We start from the raw sequence: 27,482 nt of genomic DNA, 5'->3' as shown, positions 1-27,482 counted from the left end.
CGTCCTTGTAATTAGGTACAGAAACTGTATTGATGATGTTTTCTTTTTTCTTTTTTTAAAAATCGTATTTTATTATAAACGTTCCTAATTTGCATTAACTATTAAATAAGTTTACTAAACATATACTAGATGAACCTCATTTCGGGGCTGGAAATGTTTGGAAAGTCAAGGCCCTCTTTTCCCCCGTTTCTACACCCTTGAGAATAGTAAGCGATCGAATTAAATAACAAGCCTCTGCAATTTGATTCATATATATATATATATATATATATATATATACGAGGGCTGCTATATATATTTCTGGCCTAATAATGAAAATACGAATATTTATCAACGAAAATGGTTTTATTGTTTTTCAAAATATTCTCCATCAAGATTTATACACTTTTGCATGCGCTCAAACCAATTTTCGAAGCACTTTTTCCACTCCGATTGAGACACCTCCAAAACATGGTTTTTGAATGCTTCAACAGCATTTTCTGGCGACGAAAATCGTTGACCACGCATTTTTTTCTTGATGTGTGGGAATAAAAAGAAGTCATTGGGTGCCAAGTCAGGGCTGTACGGCGGATGACCCATCACTTCGACGTTTTGGCCGGTCAAAAATGCGCTGGTTTGAGCCGATGTGTGAGAGCTCGCATTGTCATGGTGCACAATGATTCGTCTTCTCTTGTTCATTTTTCGAATTTCTCCGAAGACTTCAGGCAAACAAATGGTGGTGTACCACTCAGAATTGACCGTCCTACGTTGCTCAAGCGGAACAGTCGCCACATGACCAGTTATGCCGAAGAAACAGGCGACCATTTGCTTCGAAGTGCTTCTTCCACGAACAACTTTCGTTGGATTTGGCTCGTCTTGGAAGACCCACACGGTCGATTGCTGTTTTGTTTCGGGCTCATACGCATAGATCCATGATTCGTCACCTGTGACGATCTTATAAACGTCTTTTGAAGCACCGCGATCGTATTTTTTCAGCATTTCTTTACACCAATCCACACGAGCTTTCTTTTGAGCGATTGTCAAATTGTGCGGGATCCAACGAGAACAAACCTTTTTTACGGCCAGGTGTTCATGCAATATCGAATGTATGCTGGTGGAAGAAATGCCTAGGCATGCCTCTATCTCACGGTAAGTCACATGACGGTCTTGCATTATCAGTTCACGTACGGCATCGATGTTTTCTGGCACAACGGCTGTTTTTGGACGACCTTCACGGAATTCGTCTTTGAGCGAGCGTCGGCCACGATTGAATTCGTTGTACCAGTTTTTCACAGTGCTATAGGATGGTGCTTCGTCGCCATACAAAGATTTAAGTTCATCGATGCACTCTTGTCGTGATAATCCACGTCGAAAGTTGTGAAAAATGATCGCACGAAAATGTTCACGAGTTAATTCCATTTTTTTGCCAAGTTGATTTCTTCAAGTACCTGTAAAAGAAAAAAAAATTGTCGTAAGTCAAAAAGTTCTGAGTACATTTATGCTACAAAATGTCAAACTTTCCAATGGAAATGTCAGATTGCACCTGGCAACACTTAGTGTTGCCTAGGCCAGAAATATATATAGCAACCCTCGTATATATATATATATATATATATATATATATATATATATATATATATATATATATATATATATATATATATTCGATTCCCGGCGGGAGCTCATGTGGAAGAACAGAAGGTATGGGACATTCGTAATATTGTTTTGAAATTGCCTTCATGCAAGATTCTTACTTATTCGACAGAAGAAACGCAGTATGATTTTTTTTCTTCGTTTCAATACCTTACGTATGTGTGGCCAATTACGTGCTCCTTCTTTACTCCTCTAGCAGGGATGCAAAAGCACCAGGCGTCTGAGTGGTGTCATAAATTATTGTAACCCAAAACAAACTCGACCATATCGTGTTGCTTACGAATCAGATGGATTGTTGTTGTGAGACCTACATCAAGTATAAGAGTATGTTATTATAGGAACAGATATGGAAGCAAAGGAGCTGATTGTGTGTGTAGGAACGCAACTTCTCTTCTAGCATAAACAGAATTCATCAGTGTCTAGGTTGCTTTCTTTCGTGGTAATTCATTTGTTCTCCAAAATTATAGTTGACAATGTCTTTAAGGAAACCGAGTACAAGTGCGGAATTTTCTTTTAAAAAAAAGTGCTACGAAGTGAAGCTCGAAGAATTATTTTTTGTGTTTACAATTTTTGGAACTCATAATAAAAAATTTACAAGAGTCAGATTCAGACAATGGCGAAATATTAATTGACATAGACAATAGTGAAAGTAGTGTTGAAGACGAACGTTTAGCAGTTCCACTGGAATAAGTTAATAGGTATGTTATTCAGTTGCTATATATACTTCTAGGATACACAGCCAAAATCTTTGACTTTGCTGGAATAGTATATTTACATTGTGAATAATGTTGCCAATGTATGTGTAATAATCTCAACTAGAGGAAGAGCGAGAAGGGAAAGGGGAGTCCGAAATCCGGCAACACCGCGCGGAATATCGCACAGCATTGGCTACTGCCCGTGATGCTTTACATCTGAAAAACACAATAGTAACTCTACGCTTGTAAATCTAAAATACTGCCGTTTACTTTGTATTTAATTCTGTCGCCAGGGGAAACTTGTTCCTTATAAACATGTCATTTCATGGGTATTGAATTTTGCCTGTAAATCTGCCAAAATGTGGTGCGCGAAAACTACACCAGCACTCTGTTACACCCCCTCCCTCTGCTGCACTTCTGTCCTGACTCAATTAAATAATACTTCTCACTTTCAGTCGCAATCTAGCACAAACTGATTAATGTCTTTTGCCCTATTGCTTTTTATATTATACGTAGATTTGCTGTATTTATACCGACCACGAATAAGCCCTCCTGAAGGTAATCTGCGTCAGCAACGGAACTTCTCCCTTAAAAACTTCCCCATCATTTTTACGGTGCTTTAGTAAGAGTGCATTTCCTAAATACAGAAGTTAAATTCTCATGAATGTAAATGTGTGTACCTACACTACAACTGTGTTTTTAGCTTGAAAATAGTAAACCTATGCTATCTAGCATTAATTCATAAACAAATGCGTAAATTGTGGTACCGGTGCTGATTAAAAATAGCACATTGTAAAAATGGTATTCTTACTGCTAAGGTAAGTGTATACGAAAAAGGATTGTGTAAGACATTAAATTCCATCGCGAGAGGAACTTTTCAGAAAACGGGATACCAGAATGTTTACAAGTGCGAAACCATTACAAGAGATATACTACTGTTAAAATGAACGAGTGTGGCTATATAATTACCACTAGCTGGATATTCCTGCTCGATGAAGAAAACCTGTATTCTAAGTTCACAACTACACAGTTACAAGTGTGAAGTCATTTAAAAGTACTCTAACCTATGAGGATTTATGCCATATTTTACCAAACCCTCCCCCCTCTCCAGCGCTGACTAGGTTAGATAGCACCCTGGCTTTTAGTGGCTACTTAGCACAAGTTGGTATGCGTTTTTACACAGTCGTTTTTATGGTATACGTACACGCACATCTACATGCGTAAGTGACAGTCGTCGTAAAGTGAATATGCACCAATGGATACAATTCCTACCTTAGAAACAATTTCTAAGGCAATACGAATGAATTTCGTGATTAAAATGGCCAATGTTTAGCAGAAGGGGCCCAGCACTTTTTCGTAACAAATCTTATAATTTTGGAAACTACTGTTCAGATGAAGTTACTTTAGGTTAGTAAATGTTAGAGTAGGGGTACAGCATAATCTTCCAAAAAAATACAGAATTTCACTTATTTCTGCCAATATTAGGTTAGTTTATGTTACGTTAGATTAGATTTGGTTACGTTATGTTACTTCTAAGTACTTGTATCATCCATTTCTCCTGTAAATTTTCTGTTCTTTTACGTGCTTCTGGATTCCATCTGCTAAATATAATCCATTAAAATAATTGCATATAATTGGATAGCAGGTAACAGAATAGCACGTACTGATTTCCAAGGCACATCAGATTCCATGCATATTATAAATTAGTTCGCAATTATTTGGGCTTGCGTCATGGTAATGACAGTCCAGAACCCCTCGGGGACTAATTTAAAGGAAGAGAAGTGAAAGAAAATGCTTTTAAATTTAACGGCCTATTCTCAATCTGCACCTAAATTCTATTGTAATAAAAGAACTTACCCTGCAATGTAAACTAATTGCAACTTCACATGGTTTGTTGATCCAACAACCATCAAACTACCCACAGTCTCGTAGTCTTGTAAACAACTACATCTCTTTTACATAATAACAGATTATACACAAGAAGAAATATTCAGCACTTTTCATTTTTGTTATAGCACCAGCAGAAAGTTCTACGCCTTCATTCAACGTAGACCAACTCCAGTTCCTCAAGTCTGTGTTCCCTTTTCTGGCGCTCCAAACATAAGAATGCGTACAAATACGTCCTTTTCAATTTGTTTAAAACTGAATTACGACCTGGAAACGAATTGACTTACACAGGATTCACACGTACAGCGATTAATCGTGCACTTTTTGTTGTGATTTCTGAACACAAAAATACACATAACACAATTATAGTAAGTCTACTGGAATCACACCATGCGTACATTGAATGAACAAAATTCTGAATTCTTAGTTTTTCACATTTAGACTTCATATTACAAGAAAAACCAACGCATCGAACATTATCAACACATCTTCAGCAGAAACTAGCTCTAACCAAAACATAATCCCTATAGTGGGGCCTCCTTCAACGGCGTCACTTGTCCAGGACCCGCAGTAAGCATAACAACTCCACTACGATCTCAAGTGGGCGTCCCTCCTCTTGCTATGCGCTGTGTAAATAAAAGCAAACATTCGAACTAAATGGAACGAACCGACTCCCAGAATGCACTGCACTATCCGGGCAGATTGCCAACTCGGGATGGAGAGTCAGTGGTACCCAGTGTTGCAAATCGAAAAGGTTTACAACTAAATCTGTTACCATTGGAGGGAAATGAGAAGGCTCTTGTGGGAGAGGGCAAAGCCAGATACTTTCTACCTTACGGTCGATGTGGAGGAAGGAGGCTAAGACAAGAATAAAACTCCCGTGTCCCATTATTTAAATGAGTTTTTAAAAAAAATTAAAGTTCGAAGAACACAGATTCGTATCGTAGCGATATTGTCCGCGGAAATGAACCTCTTTTAGCAATGTTGAGTAAGGCACAATGGCTCAGCGAGATCGCCCGAGATCCAGATTCGATCCCAGACAACGTAAGCTTGTCCACATTTTCTTCAAGCTTACGTTGTCTGGGATCTCGCTATGCTACCTTCAAGCTTATGCTACATTTCATTACATTTAGTATTCTGAGCCCATAATCATATATATATATATATACAGTAAAACCTGCCTTTAGCTGAATCGAACGGAACACGCAAATATTTAGTTAAAATTAGTTAACAGGGTAAACAGACCGATGTTTTAAACAAGAATATTAGGAATGATCAAAAAATGGATCAAAAGATTGCGATTTTGGTTAAGAATTTTAGGAATGATCCCAAAAAATGCATCAACAGATTGCAGTGACGCAACTAAGGGGGCAAAAGGGCTTGTGCCCTGGGCGCCGGATTGGGGGCGCAAAACGGCGTTTTTTTTTTTCATTATAAGCCAAGGAAAGGAGGTTTATCAAAGATCATTAAAAAAAATACCTCAGAAACTTACCAACCTTAGTATCATTTCCATAGAGCATAAGTTAGCATCAAAAGCTATCCTTTCAGAACATTGTAAAAACCTTTGCAGACAAGGAAGCCCGCAAAGTTAAATTTTAGATCCAGCTTTGTGTTTTCATTTAACTTACATTGATTTAAGACATTTGTAAAATGCCCGAGTATAATACTCGAGACAACAGCTTGACTTTGTCATAATTAAATATTCTATTCTAAAGCAGGATACTCTTGATTTATTCTGCACATATGCACATCCCGATATAATTCCGAAACCGCTGTGATTTGCAGTTATTATGATAAGATTATAATAATATGTGAAGCATGCTACTCTCAGATTATTTGGCAATGAAATGCTAATTTGTTTGGTGTTTTATCTTGTACTAAAAATTAAATTATGTCCTGCAATTTTGAAAATGAAATGAAAAAATGAAATGAAATCTTTAAGTTTTACGTCCCACGCATATGCCGGTTAGGCTAAAGGAGACGATGATTATGAGAAATGAATGAAATGGTGAAAGGAAGAAAGTGGAAGAGAACGGAAGAACCCGAGGAAACCCACGCACACGGTATTTGTCCACTACAAAGTTCACTTGGCGAGAGTAGAGTGTGAACCCAGGACCCCATGCACTAGAGATGAACGCTCTATCACTGAACCACCGCGGCCCTCCTGCGATTTTGAAATCAAGCTTTATCAGTTGAAGAAAAATGGAATAGGAGAATTATTGTGTGATTTCAATATCAGGTGTAGTTGGGGAGCGTTTTGGTTTGATTGGTCACGGGGGGTAGGGCTAAGGCGAATTCTTGCCCCGGGCGACAACAGCCTGTTGCGTCGCTGACAAACTGCAATCTTGACCAATAATTAGTTTTTGGATCAGGGGCCACAAAATTTTTAAACGGCCCCTAAATCAAGTTTTCATATTATCTACGGAATAATCACATCATACTGACAAGGAACAGACATGAAACTGTCATCCGGACATCCGAATCAAACCTATTCCATTCAATAAACATAAAGATAAATTATTCAAAGGCAACGGAGTGGAGCTCATTAATCCTGTTAGTATAAATAAAATCGTACGCTCGCAGTGAAATAGCAATTGCATTAACACTGTTCATTGTAAAGTAATGGTTCTATTCAGCATGAAACAAGCTTTGCAGAGGTGCTGCGTATTGGGGCCCATGACGTACCTGAACAGGGAAAATTGGGAGAATGTCGCGAAAATCCATTCCAGAAATTCCTCCCATCAATTTTGGAACTCTCTGGAGTAAACGCACACAATCCAATTTTATCTTGAAAAATATTATAGTGAATAAGAAATGTGTGTACCAAGTTTTGTATTGCTAGACAGAATAGATATGAGGGAAAAGCGTGTATTGGGGTCCAAAATTGATGGGAGGGATTTCTGGACAACGGGAGAAATTTTCCCGATATTGTCCCAATTTTCCCTGTTCAACTACGTTATGAGTCCCAATACATAGCAATTCTGGAATGCTTGTTTCATGCTGAATAGAATGAAATATAAACCATGACTTTCCAATGAACAGTGTTGATGCAATAGCTATTTCACTGCGAGTCTACGATTTTCTATATACTAACAGGGTCAATGGGCCCCAGGGACTCCGTTATTCATAGCACTTAATTTTCTTAATTTTTTGTGAATGAACATATCTTTATTATTAGTGCAGTCAAATTGCCAAAAAGTAAGGAACAAATTAGTAACAAGCTGAAAAGATACAGATGTTAGGAATGATATTGTAAACAACATACTAAAAGTACAATGAAATCCCAAGTGACCTTCGCCGCCATATTGGAAAATGGCCGCTGGAAGTATCAAATGAGCAATACCAAGATAAAAACAGCAATATCTTCGCTATTGTTGAACATAAAAAGAGATAAACTTAGTTTCATTTTATAGAACATAAATAACACAATATTTTTTATAGAGAAGCAATTTTTCATAAAACGTATGCTTTTAGAAATATTTAGCTGTAAATTATTCTAAAATTCAGAAAACTACCGTCAAACTGATTTAAAATTTTATTGAACTCAGGAAGTAATTATTAACAAATTAAAATTTGACATAAATGTTGGTAAAGATTATTTAAATAACATACTAAAAGCCCACAACTTCTTCGTTCGCCATATTGAAAAATGTTCAAATGTCCGAAGTAATTGAAAGATAATATTTTGTTACGTGAAATACAAAATTTGGACCGGGCTAAATATTTGAGAAACTGTAAATGTAGTCGATCCAAATTCAATTGAGACCAATGTTGGTGGGAGAGGGGAAACATTATGAAGTGTTTAAGGTTGTCGTCCGCCATCTTGGAATCAACTTGTTTATTTTAAATGGCAAAAGGGTCGTGTGACATATTAAAAAACACCCTCGTTCGAAGAGAAACCCAACGGTAAGACTATTTTTTCCAAACCCTGCAACGGTTTTGAAGTTATTAATCTGAAGATTTAGGATATGCTGTGTGTAAAATGCTGTGAAATGTGCTGTGCGAAGGGTATAGTGGTAAAGGGAAGGGTATTAGTAGTTTCGAATTGAAGAATAAAATAAAAAAGAAGCTTTGTAACATCTTACATTACGTATTCTTTAATAACCAGGAAGAGAGAGACAGTAACACTAATAAGAAAATTACAAGACATATTCAGACATATATGCCCACCGTTCTATTCTATGCACATCCTTAACCATGCGACTCAGTGTTTGTGCACTCTGCGAAGCATAGTTGGTGATATTTGTTCACAGGCAAGGGGGCGCGGTGCCTCAGTGGTAGAGCGTTCATCGCTGGTGCTTGGGGTCCCTGGTTCCATCCCAGTTTACGCCGTGTAGACTTTGTAGTGCACAAACACCATGCTCGTGGGTTCTCGGTGTTCTCCCGTTTCTTCCCACTTTCTTTATTCCACCATTTCATTCATTTCTCATCATCACAGTCTCCATTAGCGTAACCGGCATAGGTGTGGGACGTAAAACAAAGATTTCATTTCATTTGTTCACATGCCGAAATGATTCTCCTTTTCAGGTAGCCAATATCATTAATTTTACACTGGTAGACAATTTTTTAAAGTATCCCCAAAGATAGAAATCCAACGAAGTTAATTCGAGTGACCCATACCAATCTATCCAGCAACCGGGAGAGTGTTCATTGAGCCATCAATTACATTACGACCATAATGCGGCGGTGCCCCATCTGAGAATTCTTATGAAATTTAAGCCAAAGTTCAATTAAGGAGAGGCATGTCGGCAAGACCAAGAATTGAGAGGGACAACACCTCTTTCTGATTTATTTCACTCAATTCTTTAGTTTCAAATATTTTGCAAAAACTTTATTTTCCCCGTGCGAAGAACGGGCATTTCAATTAGTAAGACGATAAAGTGAAAATTTATCTTTATGAAGCTATTTTGTAATATGAACGAAATCACTGAAAGGGTACAGCTAGCTTCAATCTGGCTGAGAAGTAGAATATTCAACTTTGGTGTGAAAGGTCCATGGTTAGCCTCCTACATTCTCATACCACCAAATCATCGATATCATTCAATTTCAGTATTCCTTAACGTTAAATTCAAAAGAAATCAGTGAGAAACTAAAGCATTGGGAAATTGGAGATAAAATTATGCCTCTCTTGCCTTCGATTTAAAGAATTTCTGAATATTCGTTCATAATTCTCGCTTGTTGCAACGGTGCTGCCTCCTATGGAAAAGGGAGTTATTATTATTAATTATTAATATTTATTATTATTATTATTATTATTATTATTATTAATAATAATAATAATAATAATAATAATAATAATAATAATAATAATAATAATAATAAATATTCTGCTTTTGGAAGGTCCCGGGACTTGTTTTTTAAAGATTTGGGCATGGAAGTGTTTCTTCCACGTTTCTCCTCGATCTTCAGCTTCCTTTCTTAACTCCCAATATTTTCTTTTATTCAAATCATCGATCAGTTGTGTTTTTCTGTCTTTACTCTTGGGAGTGTCTTATCTAGACATTTTTTTTTTTTTTAAAGAAAAAGTTAATGTGCATGTTTCACAAATAATATTTCTTAAATAACCCTACACTGTGCCATAAATTATTCTTGATGAAAAAAAAAAGAAGGCATAAACTGGTTCTCTTGAGGGTGAGTTTTCTTCAAGCAATGTTTTCTGAAAACGCTTCTCATAATTTTATTCATACTTCGTAAATTAATATGCCGAGACTCAATTTAAGAAATAAGGGCGAGAAAGTTTAGTGTGGCCTGTATCTTTTATTGTAGTATAAACACGAAAAGAGATTTAATATTAAGGTTCATTTGTTGCTAAGAACGGCGAAATTTTTAGGAAAGTACGTGGCGTTTTGTATGACCGCACAATCAGGTAAAGAATGGAGGGATAATTTACAAAACAGTGGTTAGGTTAACAATATTTACGAACCAGAAACATAGCCAATGAGGAAAACACATGAAAGAAGATTGCATATTACTGAGTGTGGGATAACAAGAAGAAACAGACCGAGAAGTGAGAGAGTAAGGGGAATAACCAAAGTTGTGGAGAGATATATATCTACGAAGTACACTGCAGTGGAATGGCCATAAAATGAGATTAACAAACAATTAAGTGGTCAAGAATGATAACAAAGTGGATGCAAGGAAAGGCAAAGACCAAGAAAGAGATTGATAGACATGGTTAAGAATGGCTTTAGGGCCAAAGGTCTATAGCAATCGCGAGGAGTCGTGAAGCTTAACCTAGACTTACCAATGTCACTACCCAATAGAACGCGAAGGTTCGTCAATCTCAATTCATGAAATTTTGTGTTTCGTCTCTCGTGCTATACGGAGAACATGTCCTCGGGATGCAGTGTTGCCGCTAAGTTTCTTCGTTGCACAGTTATTGTTGCTCTAGTTATAGTTTTTACTATTATTATAGTTTCCGTTTAATTCGAATAATTGTTAGTGTTCGCTTTTTTCTTTTTCATTCGTTTGCCATGACCTCTAAAGTTGGCAACGTTGTTGATGCACTTCGGCTGTTGAAATTTTTCTGAAGTGTACTTTCGGAAGGCAGCTCCACGAATCGTACCAAATTCTTCGGATGCATTATTCGTGAGGGAAAGCAGTTGTGTAATTTGTGTGGAACTGAGACTTCACGAGTCGTCGAGGAAGGACTTTATGGAGGAAGTTCATCAGAAACTTCGACCTCAGCACATATGTGAAAAGACACAGAGGAAGAATAATAATTTCGTCCCGGAGAATTTAATATACCGTTAATTTTACAGTAATTAAGTGATATCTCCCAACAGATAAAAGATAATCGAAATGTGGAACAAGAGCGCCCTAGACAATATTATTTTACATGAGATACCGTTATCACGACTCACTTATCTGCTTTCAATTTCGAGCCATTATGAAAATCGGCATTTATTTTCGCGTTTCTAAACAGCTGAAATGGAAAGCTACTAGGTGACTTGTGTTAACGGTACCTCACGCAAAACAATATTGTCTACGGCGCTCTTGTTCAATATTTCAATTATCTTTTATCTATTTGAAGATATCACATAATTACTGTAAAATTAGCGGTATTTTAATTTCGCAGGGATGAAGACTCTTAAATAAATAATATACACAATGTTAGCCCCGAACCTCTAATTAGCAAGGACTGACAGCCTTCCTGAAGACAAGATGATGTAGTGGGGAACGGTCAATACAGTGAGTGCTGTCCTTGCATCAGGGACGGATCCAGGGGGGGGGCGATCGGTAGGGATGCGCACGAGACAAGATTTGAGGCTGTCTCGTCTCGAAACTGTGCTGTAAAAGTGATGTCTCGACTCGAAAAATGTATCTTTGTCTATTGGAAGAGCTGTGTCTCGACTCGAAATTTGTCAGAAAAATTCTGTCTCGACTCGTCTCGTGCGCATCCCCCCCCCCCCAAAAAAAAAGAGGAAACTTTTTTGTTTTATATATATATTCCATCCCCGAGTTTGGAGCCCTTAAAAGTAGCATTATGACAACCCACCGTCCCCTCCCCCCAGAAGTCGGTCCTGGATCCGCCCCTGCCTTGCATGATGGTTCCACTCAAACGATTTTCGCCGGAAAAATTACCAAGTTCCGGGGGAGATTCCCCCTCCTCGGGGCACTCCCTGTAAAACACGAAGTCTTAAAACTGCAGTCCCAATTTTACTCTAGATCGGTTTCGACAAGAAAACTTCCTATAAGGTAAATCTCAGGGAGTATATAAGCATAGTGTTCACAGTAGTAACTTAGACCATTAAAATTATGGTTTGTTAATTTACGGCCATGTTCACTGATTTAAAAATAAAACAATAAAAGAAATAATTGAATCGTAATCTTATTTCTGCAATTTAGCACCGTCAAATGAAAGATACGTGGTAAGCATTACATTCTCAGGACATTACATAAGCATTCCCTTTTACCCACAATTTCCCACTCACCGTTATAACGAAAAACTTTTGCTCGGACATTTTGCTCCTAATCTGCGCCTCTGCATGGTGTCTAATTTAACATATTTGTTTATTGAAGTTTAGCACCCCTTCAACACTTAGGCTATTGAAAAGCAGACCTATAGTTCAAGGTAGAATCCAAACCACCGTAATGCGTTCAATGCTCCCCCACACAAAACCGAACCAGGACCCCTGCGCAAACAGCATGTATTAGACTAGGAGAGAAGTTTAACCTATAAACTACAGGATATTTTGTTTTCAAAATACCCTATTTCTTGTCTTAACTACGGATATTTCGATTTCGAAATGGTACTACAATAACTTTCGTAACACGTTTTGTTTCATGTGTCTTCGATAAATAGGAGTGAAGAAATGGACTTCTTTATAAACCCTTATGAAAATGCTTTAAATGTAGTTTAAAGATTAAAGGTAAATTACCTCCCTAGTTTAAAGTTAAAGGTTAAAGAATTTACCTCCGTAGTTTAAAGGTATTTCCACCGGGAATCGTTCACAGGTCTCTACAGCTTCCCACCTTCTTGAGCTACCCAAATGTGTTCTGAAAATGCTGTTCGTTTCCCATGTGAACGATCTCAGTAAATACATTTCATTATTAGTACAATATTCAGTAACACACAAGTGATTATGTCCCCACTAGCTGAGCCCGTGCTTTCTACACAGCACACAGTTCTAATATGAGCGTGACTCTCCTTCCCACTTCTCACTATATCTATTGAAGTCCCTTTACGGACGCAAGTAAAGGAGAGGGAAAATTCTCAAAGGGAGTACATTGCTATAGAAAAACATATAAATAGTATTTAATATATAGAATGTTGGGATGAGTTTTTGGCAAGCTTGAATAAGTAATAGGTGATACTAAATGCAAATATTTTTCCTTATAATTTTATATCCGAGTACGCCTCACTGTTGGTTCACAAGCCTTCGAAGTTGACGCCTTGCAATAGGTTTTGCAATATATTCAGATTAAAGCAAAGCGCCTGAAATGTCCATTAACCCGCTATACGTAGCTCCTCTACAGGTTGACTTTCACAAGGGTATCAAACTTAACGTGGTAATGGCAATATTAAACTAGAGTCAAAACGACGCCTAAAATGTAGAATAGAAATATCAAGACGCTTTTCGAAAATTGAAATGAGAAGTGGCAAATCTATACAAAATTTGGAGGCACGTTTCTAGCATTTGTGGTTTTCGAGATCTCATTGTCAAAAGATTGGCCACAAACATATAAACCTAAAATAGTACTCTAATATATAGATTGTTTAACCTTGCAATTAATAGTTTTTTTTTTTTTTTAAATCGCTTTTCGTTTAAATTCATTAAAATTAAAACCGGAAGGTTCAGCGGACAATATCAAAGGTTTTAGCTTCCAGAGCGAAACAGAATAACACTTTCTCACGTCCAATTTAATTCACTAGTGCTTATATTACGCTACATGATGTAATATTACGAAATATCTCAGCTACACTTGGTTTAAACTGCACAGGTATTGGACAATGGGTCGGTCACCCATTAGAAAGATACTAGATAGTAAATTAACTAGATAATAATAATAATAATAATAATAATAATAATAATAATAATAATAATAATAATAATAATAATAATAATAATAATAATAATAATAATATACACTTGATTGCATTTCCTATTGCTCCCCCGTTGTTATTGATTGTGAGTCTTGCCCTTCTTGCAAACATTTCGAAATGGGAGTAGGCAACACTTGCTACTCTCGCCACAGCAGAAAAAGACGGGAGATGGCGCCCAGTGAATAGCAGAAGACGTAATGGTGTAGCTCTCACTGCTGTACGGTCTGATCCGAGCAAATCAAGGTTATAATAATTAGGTCGAAGTGTAGTGGATGGATCTTTGGAGGAATTAACGTTCGGAGAAATTATACGTGCTAGTTAGCCGCCGCTTATTTGTAATACTTAGGATTCATTATCTATGGGTGGTCCATCATTACATCCCTCATAGTACAAGTTCGTTATGTTCCAAACTTGGGCGATCTACATCAACTATGTATATCGTTATAGTTTTGATACGATATATAGCTAAGAATTGCAAGCCGTCTAAAGTACGGTAATTAGGAGGCACTGAGTAAAGATCAATGCATAGTCCTCACAAAATTTCTCCTCAGGAGTTCCTTATATAAAAATATCCAACCGCCATATTTGTTGTCTCCACTCCAGGGCTCGAGCATGTGTCGATTGCATCACTTACCATAAATAACAAATGTCAAACTTACAAAATCACTACAATATTAAGTTAGTTTACAAAATACTCTTTAAAATAAAAGTGGCTATATTCTTTCAAAAGCAGTATTCAATATAAGTATTTAGAATGATCTGTTTCACATAAAAGAAATATTTTCTATCAATTAATAAACCCTAATATTACTTCCCGGAATGGATTTCAAGTTGAAGCAAGTATTAGAGAAAAGTAATGGTAATCAAATTGAAAGGGGAGGGCACAGGGATAGAACAGAAGTACTATCAATATAAAATCACACAATCATATACATTTCAAAATCAGCCTACTCAAACACGTTTCTGCTAGAGCCAGTAATGATTTCAATGGTCGGCGCGAGGGAATTTCGAAATTCTCCCTCAGGGCATATATACGATTGCGCTCAACTTCAGTTGCCAGTATTTCCACAGTACTATCATAGATTAAGGAACTTTCCCCTTACTGTACTACTTTCACACCCAGTGTATTCAAAGTTTCTTCTCCCCCGTGGGCGAAATCTGAAATCACTAGCGACTTTTAATCCATTTTTTAAATGTAAATTATAGACTTTCAGTCAAGCAGCTACAGCATCATCCCTACTTATCCTAGGATCATAGTTCGTACATCATTCTCTTCAGAATAGAAGAGTCTTTCAAACGGTACCATTCACATTTCTCTATCATGTTCCTGAGACGGGAAATTTTGACAGGAATCGGGATTTTTCGGGGAAAATTTCGAATTTTGAGTCTGGACCACCCTGTGTTAACGCACAGATCTCAAAATCAACTGAAAAATATTAAGGGTATACTAAATGTGTGTACACAACTTCAAGCTTTTATCTTGAATAGTAAGGGCGGGAAAAGATATTTATCAATAAACCCTACAATGGCCCAGATTACTCCAAAAGATCCGGATGAAATATTAAAAAAAAAAAATCTGTGACATCTCTATTTACCCTAGGACCATAGTTCGTCCATCATTCTTTTCAGAAGAGAACAGCTTTTCAAACGGTGCCATTCGCATATCTCCATCATGTATCTAAGGCGGGAAACTCGAAAAAAGGGATTTTTGTTAAAAGATGTCCCTTTCTTTTACCTTTTTGCTCCTCTGGACCCCCTGTTTGAGTGCAGAGATTGAAACAAATCTAAAAAATATATCAAGGGGTGCACTGAATGTGTGTGCAAAATTTCAATCTTTTAGGTGCAAAAGTATGCCCGCCAAAAATAATATCCCCACAGTACCCCAGATTCCCGTAGAACAGAGGATCTCAGGTAAAATTTCCTGAGGCATTCCTATTTATGCTAGGATCATCGCTCGTACATCATTCTCTTCAAAATAGAACACCCATTCAAACGGTACCATTCACATGTCTCAATCATGCATCTGAGGCAAGAAAATAGCGAACAAAGGAATTTTTGTTTAATTTTTTTTTTTTTTTTACCTTTGTGCCCCTCTGGACCTTCTGTTTTAAAACAGATCTGAAAAGAATTTGAAAAATAGCAAGGGGTACACTGAATGTGTGTATGCAAAATTTCAATCTTCTAGGTAATGAAAAAATAATAAAAATAGGCATAACAAAAAATATTTTTTAAAAAAAAAAAAAAAAAAAAGGTATGACATCATCACACCCAGTCTCGACGAAGAAAGGCATGAAGCATATGTAAAGTGTTCTACAATACCTCCAAGCTAAAAGAGAACTAAAAAGCTTTACTGGTACTTTTTAAATCGAATAATGAAGATATTATGCTATCATATAAAAAATACACGATATGATTTACAAGGGTTAAGGAACTATTCCTTAATCTATGGTACTAATTTCATACCCAGTGTATTGACAGTCACCGGGGGGGGGGGGTCATCTGAACTCATTAGTGACTCTTTAATATATATTTTACAGAAAGTTTTTAGAATGGTAAGCTCTTTCGTTTATAATTCAACGTAAATTTCGCTCTTCAGCACTTGATCGGCACTGCCTCCTACATCGCCCCCCCCCCCTTCCCAGCGGTGGCAATAGTTTACAATAACTAAACTGACGACTTTTCATTAAATATTGTACTGAAACATCTTTCATACCCACTTCAAGCAAAGTACCACGTATTTGAAACACATTATCTTTATGAATACTTTGAATAAATTCGGAACTTCAGGCGTTCCAAACAGGGTTTGGAGCAAATCTATAACAATATGAAGCATACTGAGACACTTGGTCACCCTAGTCCGGTATTTCTGTACACTTTCACTCGATTAACATTATTCGTGCATCTCAAAAAGTCAGGGGTCCTGAATATTTTTAGCATGATGTTTCGTTTATAAAAAAAAAACTATCGGTCTGATACGTGCATTTGTGACAAAGAGGAACACCCTTGGTTGGACTTGAAATTGAGATATACTAAATATTGGTCACTTTTCGCCTATACTATTCAGTCTTTTAGTAGTCTATGCCCCATGATTGCCTTGAATGTATAATCCAAGTGGCGCTCCCTTCCCCAGTTCGGTGTAGAGCAGAGATGGAGTGGGTCGTAGGTCAACATGACGTGATCCATTCTGCTCAGTGCACTGTAGACAGCATCATCTGAACATTGGTGATTTTGTCTACATTTTACTTTCAAGGCGTCCATCTGTCTTCCTTTTTCATTTATTTCTATTTACTTACTTGAAGTAAGTATATCTAAGTGAAGAAAGAATGTCACGCAATTTTGGCTATTGATATTTGTAATTATTTGGTCTAGGAATTAATTCGTGCGGGTGGACAAGAGATGGCGCAACGAACGGAGCGTCCCACAGTTCCGTGTATCCACACATGTGTTGCAAACCCCTGTCATCGCGTATCGTTCGTAGTATAGGGCAGTGGATTAAAGCGTCAACAACACCAGTTTGTAGTTAAGTGAACATGGCGCAATTTGTGCCTGATAAAGTGTTTTTGCGGGGTGTCCTGCTGCATTACTTTAACATGCAGAAAAGTGCGACTGAAAGTCATCATATTTTGGTGGAAGTGTATGGTGACCATGCTCTAGCTGAGCGAACATGTCAGAAGTGGTTTGCACGGTTTAGAAGTGGTGATTTCGGCTTGGCAGACAAAGAGCGAGCTGGACAGCCAAAAAAATTTCAAGACGAAGAATTGACAGCATTGCTCGAGCAGGATTCGTGTCAAACGCAGGAACAACTTGCAGCAGCATTAGGCGTTGATCAAACAACAGTCTCCAAACGCTTGAAAGCCATGGGAATGATTCAAAAGATGTCACATTGGGTTCCACATGAATTGAAAGACAGAGACGTTGAAAGACGAAAAACCATTTGCGAATTGCTGCTTCAACGACAGAGCAGAAAGGGGTTTCTGCATCGAATTATTACGGGTGATGAGAAGTGGATCCATTACGAGAACCCTAAACGAAAAAAGGCCTGGGTGAAACCAGGTGAACCAGGTCCATCACAACCAAAACGAGATATTCACTGTGCAAAGGTTATGCTGTGCATATGGTGGGATATGAAAGGTGTGGTGTACTATGAGCTGCTGCAACCGGGTGAAACTATGAATGGAGAACGTTATCGACGACAATTAATGCGTTTGAAGCAAGCTCTGGCCAGAACACGACCAGAATGGGAGAACAGACATGATAAACTTATTGTTCAACATGATAACGCTCGCCCACATGTCGCAAAACCGGTCAAAACCTCTTTAGAAAATGTCGGATGGGAAGTTTTACCCCACACGCCGTATTCACCAGACGTTGCTCCTTCGGACTACTACTTGTTCGATTGCATGAACAACGATTTGATTGGACAGCGGTTTACTTCTTCAGAAGATATCGAAACATGGGTCTCTGACTGGATCGCTTCCAAGGATGAGGACTTCTTTCGCCACGGAATCCGTACATTGCCTGACAGATGGGCGAAAGTGGTGGCTAGCGATGGACAATATTTTTCTTAAGGTATTTATGTATTTTGTGTTTGTACTACAGCTTCAATGTGTGCGTACCAACCGCACGAATTAATTCCTAGACCAAATATAATAATAGCAATACGACTTAGTACTTTGCTTTCGAGACACAGTCGATTTTTTTAAAAGGCGTCCCGTTTCTGGCTCTTAGTTACACAGTATACTAGTAATCTGTTGTATGGACCAACTATACAAGAAATTAATTCATCAAAAAAATATACATCCAGAAGTCCGGTTCCTATTACATGTTAAAAAATAAAAATTAAAATCGGAAAAAAATTACATAAATAAAAAATTTAAAACGCTAAAGACCTCTTTCTCGCTGGCACGAATATCGACGACTATACCTAGATGAACTGGGAAATTGAGTCAGTTTGTTGAGTTGACAGTTTTTCCATTTTCTTCATCTGGTCACCTTAGTGTCGATTGAATCGTAATGTTATTTTTGGTAATATTACTGATACGATCTTTTACAACTCGATGCATAGAGCAGAAATTCACTTGTGTGTGTGTGTACAGGAGTGTTACACGATAACTTTTGTTTATTACTTTACGTTTTCAAATATGCATTTTCAGTAAATTCATGAGCTCTTTCTTTGATGTTTTAGAATCGTGCTAATTGTTTGAAGTCTGTCAACGATCTGGGAACGAATTAATCTTTTCTACAACTAGAATACGTCTACTAAACACAGCGCTACTACGTATTAAAATATGAATCAAACAAAGAACACAGCAACGTCTACGTGTAATCTTCCTTGCTTTTATTTTTAAAATTGAATAATGAATCACACCATGCTATTTAGTTACTACTAACACTTTTTCTGAAATGTAGGGGCGTTTTGTGGTCGAACGCGCTCACCCCTGGGATGAGAGATCCCTGGTTCGGTCCCTGTCCACGCGAGTTTATAATGAAGAACATCTTCTCCATGGGTTTTCTCGAGGTTTTTCCGTTTCCTTGCACATATCCGTTCCACCAATTATTTCATAAGCATTCATTTTTATAAACCAACGGAGTCGCGGGTTCACCTCTGGTGCAAGGGGTCCCTGGTTCGATCCCAGCTCGCGCCAGGTGGGCTTTATGTGGGACGAACACCGTCTTCGCGGGTTTTCTCGGAGTTATCCACTTTCCTCCCGCTTCCTTCATTCCACCATTTCGTTCATTTCTCATTACAGTCTCCTTTAGCCTAGCTTGCATAACTGTAGGACGTAAAACTGAAGGATTTCATTTTTTATAAATCAACCCTATTTTTAGCCTAAATATTGGAATGTAAAGCTAGAAATCTGATTTTATTTTCAAACGCCAAAAAAATAAAAACTACAATACTGGAAAATCAAAATAGTCGCCCTCTGCAACCACATATTTTTTCCAATATTCAGCCAACGACTGGATTCCACGGCGAAAGAAATCTGGAGATTCCGATGCGAAGTCGTCTTAAAACCACACGATCATCAGGGAAGGTCTCAAGATGGCGGAAAAGGCTGGTAGTCAGTGGAGGAATACGGTGGGTGAATATGTTTTGAGAGGCATGTGGTGACCATTGCTAGATGCTTATGGACAGTTGAGCCTTTGCCTGACCACTCCGACCAGAGGCGGGAGCGGTGATTCAGAAGCCGTCCTAAACGTTGATCACGATCCAACCATTATCTGACTATTTACGATTGTCATAATCCATTTCTCATCTACAGAGAATCCGATGCAGGTTTTTTTTTTTTTTTTTTTTTTTTTTTTTTTTTTTTTTTTTTTTAACACTTCCAGATGGCAATTCTTGTCCGATGTCAATTTATGTGGCACCCATGAGTCCAACTTTCTCATCTTGTGGATCTGCCGAACGACAGTGGTGTGCAATATGCCTAACTCCTCTGAACTATTCCAAAGAGTCCGCTTTCATGTTATTCCTGAGCTCATCCAAACTTGATACTGTTCAGTGCCTACGGAGCCAATTCTGGACGAAATTTGATAACAACGGTAAATTGTGCGTTTATTCGTCACTTCTGACCCAAATGTACTGTTAATGTTTTTTTGCGGCTTGCTGTGGATAATGTCCTAATTTGAATTCGTACCGCAAGATCCCTACCAGTTGTGTATTCTTAATGTTGGGCTTTTATAATGATCCTGTTCATTAACTCATTGCCTCCTGACGGTTTCTCTTCTGAGTGACGTTAAACATATGATCTTCTCCATCCCTGTGTTGTGTTGCTGAGGTGAGTTTCCCAACAGACGTAAAAGCGGACATTTCATTGCCACCAACGTAATGTATACGAGGGTTGATTCGTAAGTCATGGCAACTCGAGGAAACACGGAAAATTTAAGATACACATTTGAGGACATATCCAAGTTTCAGTCGTTGAGTGATAATATCCGCGAATGAGTGTGAGCAGTCCTCGAAAAATTTTCTTCTGAGCTGAGACTGTTTCAGAAAACCAGGCGGCACAATAATATATGTCCAATTTGAAATATCTTATGTATAAAACTGAATGTATGTTTGTATATTTGTGTTTGTTCAGTATACAAATATACACCGTTGACTTGGTATACTTCAAAGTAATTTTGTCAAAGAGACGTACTGGTTCCTATCCTAAGAGGGAAAGAGTGGGCTTAAAGGAGAGGATATGGTTTAAAATTTGTGAGAAAAAAAAAAGAATATCTCACAAGATTTTCATGCTAGGAACATGAAACTTGATATGTAACCTCATTTTTAAAAGCATGCTGACATACACATATGACTACAATCTGGAAAAAAATACTGTGCGGGTTAGACATCCCTATGGGGGGGAAGGGGGGAAACATAAAAATAATCGAAAATGACTTATAGAGTGAAACCTCTGAATAACGGACATCAATGGGACATGAATTTTTGTTCCGTTACTGAGGTGTACGTTACAGAGAGGTTACAGAAATTCTCACAACGGTCATTGTATGCACTAATATACAGTAAATGCACTATGTGTGCGCGTAAATACGTAAAATTCAATATGAAAATATTCTATTTATATGTACAGTATTTGAATTACTGGGAGGGATGAAGAAGGAGAAATTCATTTCTGTTAAATATTATTGTTGGGGGATGTGTTAATATATTCGTATACTGCAAAAGATAATGCATGTATGGCAATCTTCTTAAGTACGTGTTATCCTGTATTAAAAAAAAATAATAATAATAATTCACATACTAAGAGGAAAATGGACAGAAGAATGGAAAATGAAGAGGACTGGCCGTACGACTGATCCTGCATGAGTGTTGTTGCTTATTGAAGGTTTTCTAGGATTTCCACCAGGAAGCAGTTTATTGCGGGCAAAACAAAACAAAAAAAAAAAATAAATAAATAAATAAAATAAATAAATAAATAAAAAAATAAAAATTCAAGTTAGCTTGAAGCTGTTCTGTTTGATGGTTCATCAGATCTAGACTCATGATAGATACATTTGTAGGGAAAGTATTTTTCTGTCTACTGTAATATATCGCAGAACCGAGATTAATTTCTGTCCATTATGAAGAAGGTAATGAAACGTTTGGGGGGGGGGAAGGATTGTCCGCGTCCGTAAAAGGGAGGGTTATGTTCCGTACAAGAACATATTTTTGCCGGGACAAAAAAAAAAAATTGTCCGTATTACAGAGATGTCCGTTAAGGAAGGTTTCACTGTATTAGTGTCGAAACCATAGTTTTCGAGATCGCTGAGATGATGCCGTTCAAGTCCAACTTTAGCCGCCACCGTCAAAAATAACATGTAGAAAATAACTGACATTACTGACAAATTCGTAGTTTTCGGGGTCACTAAGATATGTAGTAACACTTTTGACGCCGTTCATCTTATGGGTTGTGGAGGGTGTGAAAAATAGCATGTCCGAACTGATTGATATAAAGTGTTGAATCCACATCAAGCGAGTTCCACACTCTTCGCGATCGCTAAGCTGATTGGTTAAATCCCTGATGGACTTTGAACACAAGTTTAAGCAAGAAAGAACGTGGCAGCTGGTCCAGAAACTCACAGGAGCAATGCCAAACGTATTACAATTTATCGTATAGATTTTTTTTTCTGCCTACATCACCCTTGCTACCGTCCTATCTTATGACGACATTTTAGCGAAAGTGCTTACACTGTATAGGTTGGTGGATTGGTTGTTTGAAGTTCAGCGTCCCTTTCAGAAGCAGAGGTATATGAGGCGTGGACCTACAGCTTAACGTGGGAATCGAACCCGGATCTCTCGCGGCAAGGAGGCGTAGGCTAACCATATAGCCACGAGGGAACTACACTGTATGTAGAAAAACTTACTTCTAAATGCATGTTTCTATTGAAATTTCCGAACTGTTTCAACAAGTCCTTTCGTCTTTCTCGGCGGCCTTTACTGAACTCCTGCTGTAAAATTACATCATATTTTATTACCTTAAAAAGAAATTACCTTTCTGTACTACTTACCGGTACTGTTCACATGAGTAGTCTTGAACGATGATTTTTTTATTTCTAACTTCTTATGCGTACCTCTGAGTTTTCTGTATTTAGTTTAAAAAGAAATATGCATTTCCTTAAAATCTTCTAAACGTTCAGCAAAAACGCTCACTATATTTTAAGACATGTGGTACAACCGAGTGTCTACTAAAATTCGAAAATGAAATTTCGTGGCTTTTTCCTGGCCTTTTCTTTACCAAACCATACAATTTCGTAGCATTCTCCAGAGTGAATTTAGGTGAGAATTTGGCCGAATTTTCATGCATGCGATAGAAGCGTGCTTTGCTTGCGATTTGGTAGCGTCTAAAGCCGAACAGACATTTTTGGTAGTGAATTTTGACATTTTATAGAACAAAATTTTCCAGTCTGTACTTATATTTGTACAGATAAAAAAATTGTGATCCAAACGCAAAATTTTCTGACTGCTTCTTGACTTACATGACCGTTTTCTGATTTCGTGACTTTTTCAGGACTTTCGTGACCGACAGACATCCTGTACAATGTTACTTTCAACAATATGAACTCACCAGTAAACTGACTAAACTTCTTAAAGTATACATTTCTGTTACTTTATTGGATAAATACTGTGTAAGTTGAAAGTAACAAACATTTTATAATGTGGTACGGAAATTTTTTTAATTCATAGTTTGACATACAGCAGAACCGTATATTTCAGCGCCAAAGCGAAAGAAATAGAAACCGTTACGAAGAAATTAACACCTTGACTGCCACCACATCTGTTGACCGTTATCACCTGTGCGGCACGGGCAAGTCCACCAGTAATACTTTGTTTTACACCCATAAATGTATAATTTTCTTTGTGTATTGTTTCGCATATGCGGGGCGCGGACATTAAATTTTTACTTCTACGCCATATGTGCGTAATTGCATACACATGTATAGAACGAACGCGAAGGAAGTTCAATATATTATTTGTGTATGAGAAATCATACACGTGGCGCTGCATGAAAGAGCCGTGCGTACATAATTCCATACACCAGCAGTTAACGTGTTAAAGAAATACAAATCTCCGTGTGTAGACGGGATTCCTGCTGTGTTAATTTAAGCTGGAAAGGAAATATTGTGGAAAACTCATTTTGCCTTGCATCTAAAACACGGCCGAATTGCCACAGGAGTGGAAAGAATCAATCATTGTTCCCATTCATAAGAAGACAAAACTGATTGTAATAATTATTGAGGCATGTCTTTTTTTCAACACTGTATAAAACTCTTTCAAACATTATATTATCACGATTGATCCCATATACAGATGAAATTATTTGAGATTATCAGTGTGAATTTATGCGAAATCGATCAATTATCAAGCAGATATTTACCATTCACCAAATGCTCAAAAAGAAATGGGAATATAACACCTCGGTATATCAATTGCTTATTGATTTCATAAAGGCTTACGGCTCGGTTAGGAGAGAAACATTGCATTATACATTCTTAACGATTTCGGTATACTAAAAAAAGTTTGATCCAGAAAGATGGATGTAAATGAAATCCAAAGCAGAGAAATAGTTGTCCACCAGCTTTCACTTTGAGAATGGCCTGGAAAGAAAATGTCGCCATTATTATTCAGTTTTATTCTGGAGTACGATATAAGGGAAATTATTTTCTTTTTAAAACATCCGACGATTATGCCCTCTAGGCCAAAGGAGATGGATAAAGTGAATGATTGTGAAGCTTTTTTCTTTCCTTTCCCACCAGGAATCGAACTCGAAACCACGTGCATCAGAGGCGCAAACCCTAGTAACTAGACCAGCGGATGGAGCTATAAGAAAAATTAAACATAGCAACCAGGGCCAAGAGCTAAATGGCACTCACCACGTTATGGCTTATACTGATAATGTCAATCTGATAGATAATATAAGGAAAATACGAAGAAATGCAGAGGTTTTATTAAACATCAAGTAATGATTTCAGCTTACTGGACACTTTCAAATATTTAGGACCAACATTAACAAACCAACAACATATCCACGAAGAAATTAAATGTCGAGTGAAAGCACGGAATTCATGTTATTAATCAGTCCAAACTTTCTTAAATGTCTTCGCAAATTCTGTCGAAGAATTTAAAACATAAAATGGTAATTATGCCTGTTATGTTGTATGGTTCCAAAAGACGGTAGCTACCTTTCAGACCTCTGTTGGTGTCTGATGAAGAGGACGTTAGGTCCTTGAAACTGTAACACATTGTAAGTATAGTTTTTAATATATTTCATTCTGCTCTGGTCAGAACTGTGTTTTATTTGTTAAGCTACTTATCCAGAGCCATGGAGTTTGTTCATATATATATATATATATATATGTTTACCTAATTAAAATGAAATGAAATCTGTGAGTTTTACGTCCCACGGTTATGCCGGTTAGGCTAAAGGAGACGGTGATTATGAGAAATGAATGAAATGGTGGAATGAAGAAAGTGGGAGGAAACGGGAGAACCCCGAGAAAATCCACGCACACGGTGTTTGTCCACCACAAAGTTTACTTGGCGGGAGCAGGGTTTGAACCCGGGACCCCATGCACCAGAGGTGAACGCTCTACCACTGAGCCACCGCGGCCCCCGTTTACCTAATTAAGGTCATTAAGTCAGTTAGGGTCATTAAGTCCTCATGGCTCAGCTAAGTAAGATTTGTTAAGTTTCCAGAATCTTTAGAAGCTGACAAGGAAATTGGCAACGTTGACATAAGACAATCACGTTTAGAGTTAAGTGTAACCGCTATTTCTTTCTCAGGAACCTTTAATTATATATGTTCGTCATTCTTAGCTTATACACAGAAAGTGATAACAATTTTTATTAACTTAAGTTTTAGTGAAGCTTCCAGACTGTTGTAAAGTGATATTGTTTCATAATAATATATCTTAAAATAAATACGTTGAGCATTTACTTTCACTCAACGTTAAAAAGACTTTTAAAGGAAATACGTATTTTGCATTAAACTACAGCCACATAAGAAGTTAGGAACGTTAAATTTCATAGCTGAATTAGTGGTACCGGACATTCTTCATGTGACCAGTATCTACAAAAAAAATTCAAGATGGTATTGTTCTGTCGTAGATGTGATGTACGTAGGTTTACAAGTAGGTGTTTCAAAGTTGCCGAAGAAGACAACCGTTATTGTTGAAACAGTTTTTCGAAAAACTACAGTTTCTGCCCGTTCTACGAAAGTACAGCCTGCAACAATTGATCAACGTTTCTTACTGAAATAGTTGAACACAGATATATCAACGTTCCATTGAGAGCGAGAAAAGAAAGTCTTTCTAGATTAAAGATGAGCAGAAAAAATACGTCACCATCATCCTACACTTGCGTAATCTTTCTGCCACTAATTGTCCACCCTTTCGCATAGGTAGTATGTTTACATCTACAACTTCCAATGAATACCTATGCCAAACAGAAGTCCATCTAAGACGTTTGGGAATCCAAAGAATCTGCAAGGAGAAAAGTACGGCCACCAATTTGTATTGTTTACTTTGAGCGGCTTCCTGCTGAATCAGAAAACATCGCCGAAAATCACCTAGCGAGAACTTTCACCTAGCCAAATAATTTCTTTCGCTAGTCACAGTGACAAATCACGCTTTTCATGAAAGATGAGTACCAAATACACAAATGTGTACAACTGTCACAAGCGTATGACAAAGGTTAAAAAACAAGGAATGTAAAAACAGAAGTTATAACAAAAAACTTTGCTAATGCCGCAAAACTTGGATATCTAAACTTGATATAACGGCGTAGTACAGGGGCCCGTTGTTTCTTCAACATAGGAGAAGAGTGAAGTTGTTTAAGGTAATAAAGACTGGGAGCAAAGACTCGTAATGAATTACGAACAAAAATGTAAGCACAAGCGAAGAAGACAACAAATGTATTCTAATGAACAATTAATATATTCAGCGAGTGTTAAGATATAAAAAGCTTACGAAAACAAATGGATTCTAATGAACAATTAATATATTCAGCGAGTGTTAAGATATAAAAAGCTTACGGACTGTTACTGGTGAATTCTACCTCGCTTCCTCGCTATCTGTGATTTTTATTTATAATTGTGCCCGCGAAGTCATTTTCACTTTACAAAATGACTACTAGTATAGGAATACCTCGATTCATCACGATACAAGGGAGGTTCCAATTCCAGTTACTGCTTTCCAAATTAGAATTACCGGAGCCTTGAAATTTAGCCCACTTCATACGCAACAGCATCACCAGTTTGGGTCTCCACTCTTAAGGCTCTTGTAGCGCTTTACTTTTATTCGACAGCAGCAGGAAGAATGAATTTTCAAAGCTCATCGTGAGACTCAAGATTTATAATCAGAAAACTATACCAGACAATTTTTATCCAGGAAATAGTCACTGTATATACGCGCTATGTATTTCTTGTATAACTAGACTACTAACATTTGTCTATTTCTAGTAACAACATTTTTACTTCCGTATTTTTAAAATTCTTTTTAAGCATTTTTACCTATCCGTAATTTCTTTCCTATGGTTTAAATAAGGGTTGGCAAAAACCATGTTTTTTATTGAAAAAAAAAAAAAACCGGATTCTTTTATTTAAACTTTTTTTTGTTTGTTTGTTTGTTTAAACCAGGTTTTTTTGGTTTAAATAATTTGCTATATCACACAGGACATAAGCAAGTTTGTTTCACCTTGGTGTTACGCAACAACCGGGTTATGCTGGAAGGGGTCACAT

The 27,482-nt window shown here is 37.4% G+C and overlaps 1 protein-coding gene across 5 annotated transcripts in view; it reads right to left on the bottom strand.

The window, feature by feature from the left end:
* Positions 1–27,482, bottom strand: part of Sin3A (SIN3 transcription regulator family member A) — a 177,123-nt gene that overhangs the window by 124,943 nt on the left and 24,698 nt on the right. The window contains exon 1 of one of the 5 annotated variants that reach the window (XM_081746193.1): positions 4,185–4,845. The exons of the other annotated variants lie outside the window; for them this stretch is intronic. The gene's annotated coding sequence lies outside the window, so the exon portion shown is untranslated. Of the gene's footprint in view, positions 1–4,184; positions 4,846–27,482 lie in introns of those variants that run through there. 5 annotated transcript variants of the gene reach the window in all.

The sequence above is a fragment of the Thermobia domestica genome, chromosome 18 (genome assembly GCF_964235325.1).
Source record: "Thermobia domestica chromosome 18, izTheDome1.hap1.1, whole genome shotgun sequence".
NCBI classification, from domain to species: domain Eukaryota; kingdom Metazoa; phylum Arthropoda; class Insecta; order Zygentoma; family Lepismatidae; genus Thermobia; species Thermobia domestica.
The sequence above is the reverse complement of the archived record's forward strand: the minus strand, read 5'-3'. Positions and strand labels throughout refer to the sequence as shown.